The sequence below is a fragment of the Otolemur garnettii genome, unplaced genomic scaffold (genome assembly GCF_000181295.1).
Source record: "Otolemur garnettii isolate 467f Iridium unplaced genomic scaffold, OtoGar3 scaffold00011, whole genome shotgun sequence".
NCBI lineage: Eukaryota > Metazoa > Chordata > Mammalia > Primates > Galagidae > Otolemur > Otolemur garnettii.
In genome coordinates, this window is record NW_003852406.1 from 26,629,561 (window position 1) to 26,642,941 (window position 13,381).

Consider the following 13,381-nt stretch of genomic DNA (forward strand, 5'->3'; position numbering starts at 1 on the left):
CCTGTGGTCCCAGCTACTTGGGAGGCAGAGGCAGGAGACTCGCTTAAGCCCAAGAGTTGGAGGTTGCTGTGAGCTGTGAAGCCACAGCACTCTACCCAGGGGGAAAGCTTGAGGCTCTGTCTCCAAAAAAAATAAAAATAAAAATAAATAAATAAATAATTCATATTGTACCACTATTCCAATTTTTTTGTTGTTTTTTGAAAACAGAGTATCACTCTATTACTCAGGCTAGAGTGCCATGGCCTCAGCCTAGCTCATGGCAATCTCACACTTCTGGGCTCATACAATTCTTCTGCCTCAGCCTCTTGATTGGCTGGCACTAGAGATGTGTGTCACCAAGCCAGATTAATTTTTCTATTTTTAGTAGAGATAGGGTGAGCTTTGTTCAAGCTGGTCTCAAATTCCTGACCTCAGTTAATCCTCACATCTGTGCCTCCCAGAGTACTAGGATTACAGGTATGAGCCATGGGGCCCAGCCCAACCACAGCAATTTTTGAATAGAGGAAACAAAAATGAGTATAAGGCTTAAAAGGATTCTTTTTTTTTTTTTTTGAGACAGAGTCTCACTATCTAACCCTTGGTAGAGTGCCATGGCATCACAGCTCACAGCAACCTCAAACTCTTGCCTCAGCCTCCCAAGTACCTGGGACTACAGGTGCCCACCATAATGCCCAGCTATTTTTTTTGTTGTTGTTGAAGTTGCCATTGTTGTTTGACAGGCCTGGGCTGGGTTTGAACCCACCAGCCCTGGTACATATGGCAGGCACCCTAGCCGTTAAGCTACAGGCACTGAGCCTGAATAGGATTCTTGTAAAGACTTCCTCTTATAGGCATTCTTTAGCCAGGTTTTTAAAAATTCCTCCAAATTAAAAAGTTATCAAGGTTATTCTAAAGATGAATTCGCATCATTGATCACTCACACTCATTTATTTACATCTTGTTTAAGACTTGTTTTGGAGTCGGGCACGGTGGCTCACGCCTATTAATCCCAGCACTTTGGAAGCCAAGGCAGGTAGACTGCCTGAGCTCATAGGCTCAAGACTAGCCTGAGCCAGAGCAAGACCCCATCTCTAAAAAAATAGCTGGGTGTTGTGGCAGGCGCCTATAGTTCAAGCTACTTGGAAGGCTGAGGCAAGAGGATCACTTGAGAGAATTTGAGGTTGCTGTGAGCCAAGATACCATAGCACTCTACCAAGGGTGACCAAGTAAGACTCTGTCTCAAAAAAAAGACTTGTTTTTGAGCTACAACAAGGGCAAAGTTAAGTCTTTGAGGAGACCCTTGGGCCTGCAAAAGCTTAAAGTATCTACCACCTAACCCTTTACAGAAAGGGTTTGCTGACCTTGCTCTATATCATCCCTCTCAGAAGTATTCTTTCCAGCTATGACTATCATGAAAAACAAACCAACCAAAATTAAATAAAGGACCAGTTCTTTGAGTCTTTTTAATTCAGTTACATGTGTCCCTTCCTAAACTATTGCTTTTCAACTCCACACTTACCCTTTATGGTGCTAAGGCTAGATCTCTACAAACCTGTATTTTGATGTGTATAATGAGCACTTTTTGGCCCAACTTTTTGAGCGAAATAAGGATGCACATTATTCATGGGCAGTCCTAATTCCTTATATATATAAATGTTTTTAATTCTTTTATTTATGCATTATAAAAGTGTTAACTCTAAAAAGCAATAATAATATCCATATGCAAGATACCCAGGAATATAGTAATTGGTTTTACTGAACTTACAATGAACTTGCAATGAAAGCATTTCAGCCAATGAAGAGCGACATAATACTCTTCATATACTTTAGGCAGTAGCTAGTAATCTAGCTGTTATTTTTATAAAACTTACTGGAAATCCCTTGGAAAATTTGTTAATGGTTTTTGTATACTGTAAGCTTTAAGCTAATAGTTATTAAATATGCTAAAGAACATGGTGGCAGAGCTGCTGAGAGACACTTTGGACCTCCTGCCACAGATGGTGTCATCAGATTGTGGAGGTAACTGGAAGAGTGTTTTCAGATGCCAAGACAGAAGGCAATGTGAGTGGCCAGAGGTGGAGAGATGGAGCAGGAGGGGAAGATATGGATTCTAGAAAGCTGTGTAACTGGGATCTCTGTTTTGACCAAGATGATACAAAAAGAGGTAAAGAACTACATAAGAAAAAAAAATTTGATGATTTCCTAGGGACACCTAAATGGTGCTTTAACTTTATGAAGAGAAAAAGAAGGCTTGAGCTTGAGGACATAAACAAAACGTGTGCCAAAACTTCCAGCAGCCTAACAGAATCAAGTTTTGGAATTTCATTCTTATGTTATCAATCTTCAAAAGACTCAGAATTTTGAGCTGTCCAAAACAGATGAAGTTCCACTCACATTTAATGTGCCATCCAACAGAACTGTGGCTATCCAAGGAGCAAAAAGCATAGCTTTTAAAACTAGTGGACATGGGAAAACACAATGCACTGTTGTTCTAGCCTACTGTGCAGATGGGAAAAAACTATCACCTATGAGCATCTTTAAAAGAAAAACATTTCTGAAAGAAAAGATTCTAAGTGGAGATATTGTCCATGTGCATGAAAAAGGATAGATAAATATGGTGGCGGCTGTGGGTCAGTGAGTAGGGTGCTGGTCCCATCTACTGAGGGTGGCAGGTTGGAACCCAGCCCTGGCCAAACTGCAACAACAACAAAAAGCTGGGTGTTGTGGTAACTGCCTGCAGTCCCAGCTACTCGGGAGGCTGTGGCAAGAGAATTGCCTAAGCCCAAGAGCTAGAGGCTGCTGTGAGCTATGTGACCCAGGGCACTCTACCAAGTGTGACAAATTAGAACTCTGTCTCTAAAAAAAAAAAAAAAGGATGGATGAATGAGGAAGGCATGAAAATCTGGTTTAAAAAAGTCTAGTTATGGCTCAGCGCCTGTAGCACAGTGGTTACAGTGCCAGCCACATACACAGAGGGTGGCAGGTTCAAACCCAGCCCAGGCCAGTTAGATAACAATGACAGCTGCAACAAAAAATAGCCGAGCATTGTGGCAGGTGCCTGTAGTCTCAGGTACTTGAGAGGCTGAGGCAAGAGAATCACTTAAGCCCAAGAGCTGGAGGTTACTGTGAGCTGTGATGCCACGCCACATAGTGAGACTGTCTCAAATAAATAAATAAATAAAAGGTCTAGTTATAGATCGGTGCCTGTAGCACAATGGTTACAGTGCCAGCCACATAAACCGAAGTTGGAGGGTTGGAACATGGCCCAGTATAGCTAAACAACAATGACAACTGCAACAAAAAAAATAGCCAGGCATTGTTGCAGGCGCCTGTAGTCCCACCTACTTGGGAGGCTGAGGCAAGAGAATTACTTAAGCCCAAGAGTTTGAGGTCGCTGTGAGCTGTGATGCTATGGCACTCTACCAAGGGCGACATAGTAAGACTCTCTTTCAAAAAAAAAAAAAAAAAAAAAAAGGTCTAGTTACAGCTCGGCTCCTGTAGCACAATGTTAATAAAGAAACTAAAAAAGATACTTCTGATATTGACAGTGATGAAGAGCTCTTGGCCTGTGACACATAAATATTGTAAATTTGTACAATATTATGTACTAGTACATAAAATTTCTTGTGCCTTATATATGTTCCTGTGTTTTGCAATTGTTTAACATAAAATTTCTTGTGCCATAATATGTTAAAAACGAAATGCCAAAATTCCTTTATAATACAGGAATGAAATTAACAAATGAAATTTTAAATTAAAACATTAGAATATAGTCCCAGCTACTTGGGAGGCTGAGGCAAAAGAATCACTTAAGCCCAAGAGTTGGAGGTTGCTGTGAGCTGTGATGACACAGCACTCACATAGTGAGACTCTGTCTCAAAAAAACAACAAAACACATTAAAATGAAAGATTTTTTTCCTAAAAGTTTGGGTCCAAAATGTGGGTGTACAATATACACAAGAGCAATAATATCCAAAGACATCTACAGATTTAATGCAATCAACATTAAGATACCAACATCATACTTTGAAGAACTGGGAAAAATAATTCTTCATTTTGTACAGAACCAAAAGAAACCCCGGATACAAAAGGCAATTCTTTTTTTTTTTTTTTTTTGAGACCGAGCCTCAAGCTATCCCCCTGGGTAGAGTGCCATGGCATCACAGCTCACAGCAACCTCCAACTCCTGGGCTCAAGCGAGTCTCCTGCCTCAGCCTCCCAAGTAGCTGGGACTACAGGCGCCCGCCACAACGCCTGGCCATTTTTTTTTGGTTGCAGCCGTCATTGTTGTTTGGCGGGCCCGGGCTGGGGATTCGAACCCGCCACCTTAGGTGCATGTGGCTGGCGCCTTAGCCGCTTGAGCCACAGGCGCCGAGCCACAAAAGGCAATTCTTAGTAATAAAAACAAAGCTTGAGGCATCACTCTACCAGACTTCAAGTTATATCACAAGTTCACAGGTATCAAAGTAGCATGGTATTGGTACAAAAATAGAAACATAGACATATGGAACAGAATAGAAAACCAAGAAATGAAACCAGTCTCTTATCTCCCTCTAATCTTCAATAAACCAAACAGAACCATACACTGGAGAAAAGGATCCCTATTCAATAAATGGTGCTGAGAGAACTGGATAATCACATGTAAAAGACTGAAACTGGACTCACACCTTTCACCACTTATAAAAATTGACTCAAGGGTGGTGCCTGTGGCTCAGTGAGTAGGGCGCTGGCCCCATATACCGAGGGTGGTGGGTTCAAACCCGGCCCCAGCCAAACTGCAACAAAAAAATAGCAGGGCATTGTGGCGGACGCCTGTAGTTCCAGCTACTCAGGAGGCTGAGGCAAGAGAATCGCCTAAGCCCAGGAGCTGGAGGTTGCTATGAGTTGTGATGCCACTGCACTCTACAGAGGGCGACACAAACTCTATCTCTAAAAAAAAAAAAAATTTGACTTAAGATGAATAAAAGATTTAAATGGAAATCTTTTTTACATGGAAAGATAAAAATCCTAGAAGGAAGTATGGAAAAAACTCTTGAGGATGTTGGCCTGGGGTAAGATTTTATGAAGACTTCATTGGCATTTACAACAACAAAAATAAACCAATGGGACTTAAGTTGAAAAGCTTCTGCATAGCTAAGGACACAACAATTAAAGCAAAAAAAACAACCTTCAGAATGGACAAAGATATTTGCATGTTACAAATCTGACAAAGGGTTGATAACTATAATCTACAGATATCTCAAACAAAAAAGAACAAACAATCCCATCTATCACTGGGTGACACATGAACAGAACCTTCTCTGCAGAAGACAGATGAAAAGCTAACAAACAGATGAAAAAATACTTATCATCCCTAATCATCAGAGAAATGCAAATCAATACCATCCTGAGGTATCACCTAATCCCAGTGAGAAAAACCCGTATCACGAAGTTGCAAAGCTGCAGATGCTGGTGTGGATGTGGGAGAAGGGAACACTTTTACACTGTTCATAGGACTGCAGATTAATACAGCCTCTTCGAAAAGAAGTATCCTCAAAGAACTCAAAATAGACCTCCCATTTGATCCTGTAATCCCATTACTAGGCATCTACCGATTTAAAAAAAAAAATCATTTTATTATAAGGACATTTGCACTAGATTATTTATTGAAGCTCAATTGATAATCGCCAAGATGTAGAAACAACCTATAGTGGTTATTATGTTCCACAGGGCATACCAACATTTTAGAAATCAATGACTCACAGTTAATTACTCTACTACTCTTCGAGAAATATTTTGAAGAACCATTAACAAAACATTACCATAAAAATAGTTCATTTCAGCTTGGCGCCCAGAGCACAATGGTTACAGCGCCAGCCACATAAACCGAGGGTGGTGGGTTTGAACTCAGCCCAAGCTAGCTAAACAATGACAACTGCAACAGAAAATAGCTGGGCGTTGTGGTAGGCACCTGTAGTCCCAGCTACTTGGGAGGCTGAGGCAAGAGAATCGCTTAAGCCCAAGAGTTTGAAGTTGCTGTGAGCTGTGATGCCAAAGCACTCTTCCGAGGGCAACAAAGTGAGACTCTGTCTCTAAAAAAAAAAAAAAAATCCTAATCAAATGGTATCAGTATTATGAGTCCAATATTTAATTTTTATTTAAGAATAATAAAATTATTATTATTTTATTTATACTTAGTCCACAGCACAGTTCCTTTGAAACTTAAGATAGTTTATTTGGAAGAAAAGAATGGGCATAGTTTACGTGAGTCTCATTTCAACCAAATGCATAATCACGTAACTGCTCTTAAATCCAAAATACCATGTCACCCATGAGAATATTCTGATTAGTATTTTTCTATATTCATTCATTCATTAAAAAAATACTTATTGGCTCAGTGCCTGTGGCTCAAGTGGCAAAGGCGCCAGCCACATACACCTAAGGTGGTGGGTTAGAATCCAGCCCAGGCCCACCAAACAACAGTGACAGCTGCAACCAAAAAACAGCCAGGCGTTGTGGTGGGCACCTATGATCCCAGCTACTTGGGAGGCGGAGGCAGGAGACTCGCTTGAGCCCAGGAGTTGGAGGTTGCTGTGAACTGTGATGCCACAGCACTCTACCCAGGGAGACAGCTTGAGGCTCTGTCTCAAAAAAAAAAAAAATACTCATTAAGCAACTGCTATGTACTAGGATCTGTGCTAGGGGCTCAATGGTGAACAATATAAATGTAAGTCCAGTTCTTACTTAATGTTACACTCACCCCTATCATCCATTTTAAAATCATTTCTGTGATTCACCAGCACCAGACATAGTGGCTCACACCTCTAATCCTACCACTATAGAAGGCTAAGAGGATCCCTAAGTTTGAGACCAGCTTGAGCAAGAGCAAGACCCCATCTCTACTTAAAATTAAAAAATTAGCTGGATCTTATGGCAGGTCCTAGCTTCTTAGGAGGCTGAGGTAGGATGATTGCTTGAGCCAAGGAGTTACCTAGGCTGACACCATAGTACTCTAGCCTAGGCAACAAGAGTGAGACTTTGTCTTAAAAAAAAAAAAAAAGATAAACTGAAAGAGATCTCTTTTCTACTTCTGAAGAATGTTATGTCTAGATGAGACATATGAAACTGCTAGAGCCAGCTAATATCAATTTGAGGAGATAACAAACACACAAAGGATAGTTTCAGAGAAATAAGGTTGAGACCCTAATTATACTGTATCTGGAACTGACAGCCTCTGGACTTACCATGATATACAACAGGACCTCCAAAGTTGACTACCTCCCTATATTGACCATCTCCTTAAAATGACCTAATTTTTATAGCCTGGACATGTACCCTATGTACATATCAGTACAGCAGGCCTAGTTCTTTTTTTTTTTTTTTTTTTTTTTTGAGGCAGAGTCTTAAACTGTCGCTTTGGGTAGAGTGCCGTGGAGTCACAGGTCACAGCAACCTCCAACTCTTGGGCTTCAGCGATTCTCTTGCCTCAGCCTCCCAAGTAGCAAGGACTCAGGTGCTCGCCACAACACCTGGCTATTTTTGGTTATAATTGTCATTTTTTGGTAGGCCTGGTTGGATTCAAACCTGCCAGCTCTGGTGTATGTGGGTGGTGCACTAGTTGCTTGAGCTACAGGTGCTGAACCAGCAGGCCTAGTTCTTTATGTTGACCACCTTCTTATGTTGACCAATTTGCTATAGTCCTTTGGGTGGTCAGCTTACAGAGGTTCTACTACAATTTATTATTAAAGCCACTGTGTAAGGAGTTCTATTATTTACAACCAGAGCATCTTGACATAATCCAGCTAGCTAGCAAGAGCTTTTCCACAAAGATTACTCTAAGGTATTATAAGATATTAGGGAAGCATGCAAATACTTTAAGGCAGCGGTTCTTAACCTATGGGTCGCGACCCACAAGAACTGTTTAAAGGGCCACCGCATTAGGAAGGTTGAGAACCATTGCTTTAATAAGGTGACTATTATTATCTAGAGTCACTTATTAGCATGCAGCAAAGGAAGAAAGACAGACTCCCACCATCCTGTAGAACCTATGTGCCAAACACCATCTTAGGCTTTTTTTTTTTTTTTTTGAGATACAGTCTCATTATGTCTCCCTGGGTAGAGTGCCATGGTGTCACAGCTCACAGCAACTTCAAACTCTTTGGCTTATGCAATTCTCTTGCCTCAGCCTCCTAAGTAGCTGGGACTATAGGCACCCATCACAACAATCGGCTATTTTTTTGTTGCAGTTGTCGTTATTTAGCTGGCCCAGGTCGGGTTTGAACCCGCCACCCTCAGTGTGTGTGGCTGGCGCTGTAACCACTGTGCTATGGGCACCGAACCCATCTTAGGCTTTTATATATATACTATCTCAGTTTTTCCTCTGAACAACCTGATTAAAATTACCATTCTACAAATGAGGAAACTAAGAGTGAGAGGTGAAGTAACCTGCTTCAAATTTATACTGAGTTAGGATTTGAACTTCAATCAGATTCCAATTCTATATTACTTACACATAATGTGGAAATAAGAGTAGGAAAACCATGTAGCTCTGACAGACCCAGGTAAAGTTAAATAAATAAAAGAGTATCATGTCCAGAAAATGAACATACAAGGCAAAAAAATCAAACATTCCATATAGCACAATAGTGAAAGGAGTTCAAAGGCAATAGGAAATAAATATTCCTTTTTAAAAATAACTTTTTTAAACCTTTATTATTTATTTTTTTTATTGCTGCAGTTTGGCTGGGGTTGGGCCTGAACTCACCACCTTCAATATATGGGGCTAACACCCCACTTACTGAGCCACAGGCATCACCCTAAAAATGACTTTTAATAGATGTTCATAACAGATAATGCACAAAATATATAGAAAATTGCAAGTATTCACACAACATTTTATGTATTTCCTTTTAATACAAAATGTGTACACATCTTAGGAAATTTTATTATTATTTTTTAATTAATTATTTTTTATTAAATCATAACTTTGTTGTGAGGACATAGGGCACATTGATGCATTTATGGGGTTCAGGGTACTTTATTATTTATTATTACTATTACTATTATTTTTGAAACAGAGTCTTACTTTGTCACCCCCCCATAAAGTACCCGTGCGTCACAGCTCACAGCAACCTCTAACTCTTTGGGCACAAGCGACTCTTTTGCCTCAGCCTCCCAAGTAGCTGGGACTACAGATGCTCGGCACAACACCTGGCTATTTTCAGAGATAGGGTCTTGCTTGCTCTGGTTCAGGCTAAGGCTGGTCTTGAGCTCAGGCGATCTGCCAACCTCAGCCTCACAAAGGGCTGGGATTCTAGGCGTGAGCAACTACTCCTGGCCTATTTCTTCTTTATTATTATTTTTTGAGACAGAGTCTCACTTTGTCACCCTTGGTAGAGTACTGTGGCATCACAGCTCATAGCAACCCCAAACTCTTGGGCTCAAAGCGATTTTCTTGCCTCAGCCTCCTGAGTACCTGGGACTACAGGCACCCGCCACAACACCTGGCTAGTTTTTAGAGACATGGTCTCGCTCTTGCTCAGGCTAGTCTCGAACTTGTGAGCTCAAGCGCTCCACTTGCCTCAGCCTCCCAGAGTGCTAGGATTATAGAGCTACTGCACCCAGCCTTGGAAATTCTGTATCCTGCTCTCTTGTTTAGGAGAATTTTCCTGTTTCATGAAAGAATTCTTCAAATACTGTATCTTACTTTTTATGGCTATATACCCCAACCCATACCCTTTTTTACTACCTGCACTTTGGATAGCTGCTAGGTACAAATTGGGTTCTATAGGTATTGTTTTGTTTTGTTTTTTGAGACAGAGTCTCACTATGTCGCCCTTGGTCTTGGTACAGTGCTGTGGAGTCACAGCTCATACCAACCTCAAACTCTTAGGCTTAAATGATTCTCTTGCCTCAGCCTCCAGAGTAGCTGGGACTACAGGGCACCTGCCACAACTCCCGGCTGTTTTTTTCTGTTGCAGTTGTTATTGTTGTTTAGCAGGCCGTGGCCAGGTTCAAACCTGCCAGCCCCAGTGCATGTGGCCAGCACCCTAACCACTGAGGTACAGGCATAGAGCGGGTTCTATAGGTTTAAGAGAAATAAAGATAAATAAAACATAGTTCTTAAAAAAAAAAAAGAAATAAAGGGCAATTTGAGATAAACTACAAGAAAGAAAGGCAGCCATGAAAAACTATACCAAGTTTGTTGCGTGACTGAAACAAAACAGGAGGACAACGTTGACAATAACACAAGAGGGAATATGAGGAGGCAAGGGCTTCAAGAGCATTACTTGAGACCATGAGTTTGAAGTTGCTATGAGCTATGATAACGTGGCACTCTACCCCAGGGTGACAGAGTCAGAATCTGTCTCAAAAAAAAACAAAAACAAATTGAGGCAAAGGCTTCAGAGGAAACAAATTCGGTCATGTCCAATGTGAACCAACAATGAACTACACTGGATTTATCATGATGACAGATGAAAATAAGCAATTGATCACTGAAACAGAAGACAGTATGGTCAACTATTCAACATAGAGGTGGAGGTCATAAGCTGGAACTGATGTTCCAGAAAGCTACCTCTGATCTGGATTACATTTTGTACAAGCTGGAATATGAAATCAAGACTGATCATCTTGATTCAGCAGGTAAGAAAAATCCAGTTACACTCTTAAATGAAATGTCAGTGATAAAGTCTCAATACCAAACTTTGCAGGCATGCTTTAAACCAGTTGCTGTTGAGCGAAAAAGAGAATAAAAGACACATTTGTGCTACTGTGAATGAGACTATGAACATAACACAAAACTACAAAAGTAAACAGACGTGGAACTGTCACCACCGACTGAAGAAGAGAAAACTATAGCAAAGCAATTAAAATCTCACATGCTAGACTTATGAAGAAATGGACTTCTCCAAAAGGGAACTCTAATAGAGAAGAGATCAATTCCAGAAAAATTTAGGAAGCTATCCTTTAATGGTTGATGACTAGAGGCAGGGGGCTGGTGAAGGAGAAGGAAGTTTGCCTTGAGTGACTGAATAATGATGCCTTTCATATGACAGAAGAATAAAAGGCTCAGCGCCTATAGCTCAGTGGCTAAGGGCACCAACCACATATACCGGAGCTGGTGGATTTGAATTCAGCTCTGGCCTGCCAAACAACAATGACTACTACAACCAAAAAAATAGCTGGGAGAATCACTTAAGCCCAACAGTTGGAGTTTGCTGTAAGCTGTGATGCCATAGCACTGTAGTGCAGGCGACAAAGTGAGACCCTGTCTCCAAAAAAAAAAAAAAGAATATAAGAGGGCAAACATATAAGTAAAATTCACCCAAAAGGATGAAACTGGAATAAAGGGATTTAAGTACACACAGTCATAATTTTAAGCAAGCAAGTCTCTCAATGCTATTTGGTTTCATCTGTTTTCCTTTTTTTTTTAGTTGTTGTAGTTGTCATTGTTGTTTAGCTGGCCAGGGCCAGGTTCAAAACCACCATGTTTGGTTCACATGGCTGGTGCTGTAACCACTGTGCTATGGGCACTGAGCTTCACCTGCTTTCCTTTTGGGTAGCTGGGATAATGTAGATGTTCTGATCTATCATAAAAGAATTTCAACCAAAAGAGAGAAAAGACAGAGTAAAACAAACAAAATGCAAAATCATTTCCATTCAGATGAAACCCTGAGCTCTACAAACCATGACAGACCAAGAATAAAGCTCAGAGGAAAAGGTAAACAGACAGTGTTAAAGAGGAACAGGCAAAGGCACAAAAACAGTTGTAAGAAAAAACAGATAAGAACCAAGACTTCAAAGACCGCAACACTCTATAGGCAGTTCAGAAGTCCCAAATGGTTTATCTCATGCTAAAGTTTATGCAAAAATCATCAGTTGCTTATCTAACAATTACTATTATTATTATTTTTTATGAGACAGAGCCTCAAGCTGTTGCCCTGGGTAGAGTGCTGCAGCATCACAGCTCACAGCAACCTCCAACTTCTGGGCTCAAGCAATTCTCCTACCTCCGCCTCCAAAGTAGGTGGGACTACAGGTGCCTGCCACAATGCTTGGCTATTTTTTGGTTGCAGCCGTCATTGTTGTTTGGCAAGCCCGGGCTGGATTTGAACCCGTCAGCTCAGGTGCATGTGACTGGCGCCTTAGCTGCTTGAGCCACAGGCATCAAGCCGCAATTATTTTTTTTGAGACAGAGTCTTACTTGGTCACCCTTGATAGAGTGCTATGGTGTCAAAGCTTACAGTAACCTCAAACTCTTGGCTTCAAGTGATCCTCTTGTCTGTAGCTGGGACTACAGGTGCCTGCCACAATGCCCAGCTATTTTTTTTTTTTTTTTTTGGAGTCAGGGTCTCACTCTGGCTCAGGCTGGTCTTGAACCTGTGAGCTCAGGCAATCTAACCGCCTCGGTCTCCCAAGTACTGGGATTACAGATATGAGCCACTGTGCCTGGCACTAACAACTACTTTGAGCACCGACATGATGCTCAAAAAAAAAAAAAAAGTTCATTGGAGTATTCTAGATTTCATATTTTCAGATTAAGGATGTCCAAACCAGTATGTATATTCCAAAATTGAAATACTCTGGTCCCAACCATTTTGAATAAGGGTTATTCAATTTGTATTTGGGGGGAGAAGGTACAGTGTGAAAACAAAATTTTTGGCTCAGATTTTTTTTTAATGGCTAGTAAATGGTATTTCATATCCACATCATATTAGGCCAGATAATGAAGAATAAAAAGCAATGTAAAAAAGAAAAGAAAAAAAGCTGTAAAGCTCTTTCTTTGCATGTTGACAAAGTACCCCATTGTAAAGACTATCAGGATCCACAGGGGGAGATTCCTTAAATCTGCCCTAAAGATGCTGGGCAACGGTCATTACCATTTTAGGCTCTGCTGTAAGACTCTACAGTATAACTTGCAAACAAACCCAGAGCTATGTTTTTAGAAGATTTCAAGTATTTTCTTGTGCTCCTCTGAACATAGCACCTTCCATTCATTCATTTGAGAAACACACTAAGGACCAGCTACATTCTAGACACTTGTCAGGAAAGCAGAGAGTGAAAAACATTTCCAAGTTTTACTTCAAAATACTGACACCAGAGGTCAGCAAGAGAATATAAAATAAATGAAAGGCAGGCTAGTGTGCTCAGTTGTCTTTATCTTTCTCCTTTCTCTTACTTTAATACAAAAAATTAGAAAGTTCTGAGTGCATAAGCTATTGCAATATTTGGCTTACTCAGCACAAAGGGCCTGGACTCTGCATTAAACTGGCTGTTGGCCACCAGGACAGAAAAGCACTTCCCTTGGAAAAGATAAACAGTTCTTCCCAGATTTCTTTACCTTTCCATTACAAGGGCCAACCATGTGTTAAGAAAGACTGGAGGTTGGCTACCTTCCTGTGCCTTTTTTTTTTTTTTTTTT

The 13,381-nt window shown here is 40.7% G+C and overlaps 1 protein-coding gene and 1 pseudogene across 1 annotated transcript in view; one reads left to right on the plus strand and one right to left on the minus strand.

Annotated features, from left to right (window-relative positions):
- EDC3 (enhancer of mRNA decapping 3) overlaps nt 1–13,381 on the minus strand; it is a 74,598-nt gene that overhangs the window by 36,242 nt on the left and 24,975 nt on the right. The gene's annotated exons all lie outside the window — the stretch shown is intronic.
- On the plus strand, nt 10,141–10,853 carry LOC105886466 (annotated as a pseudogene).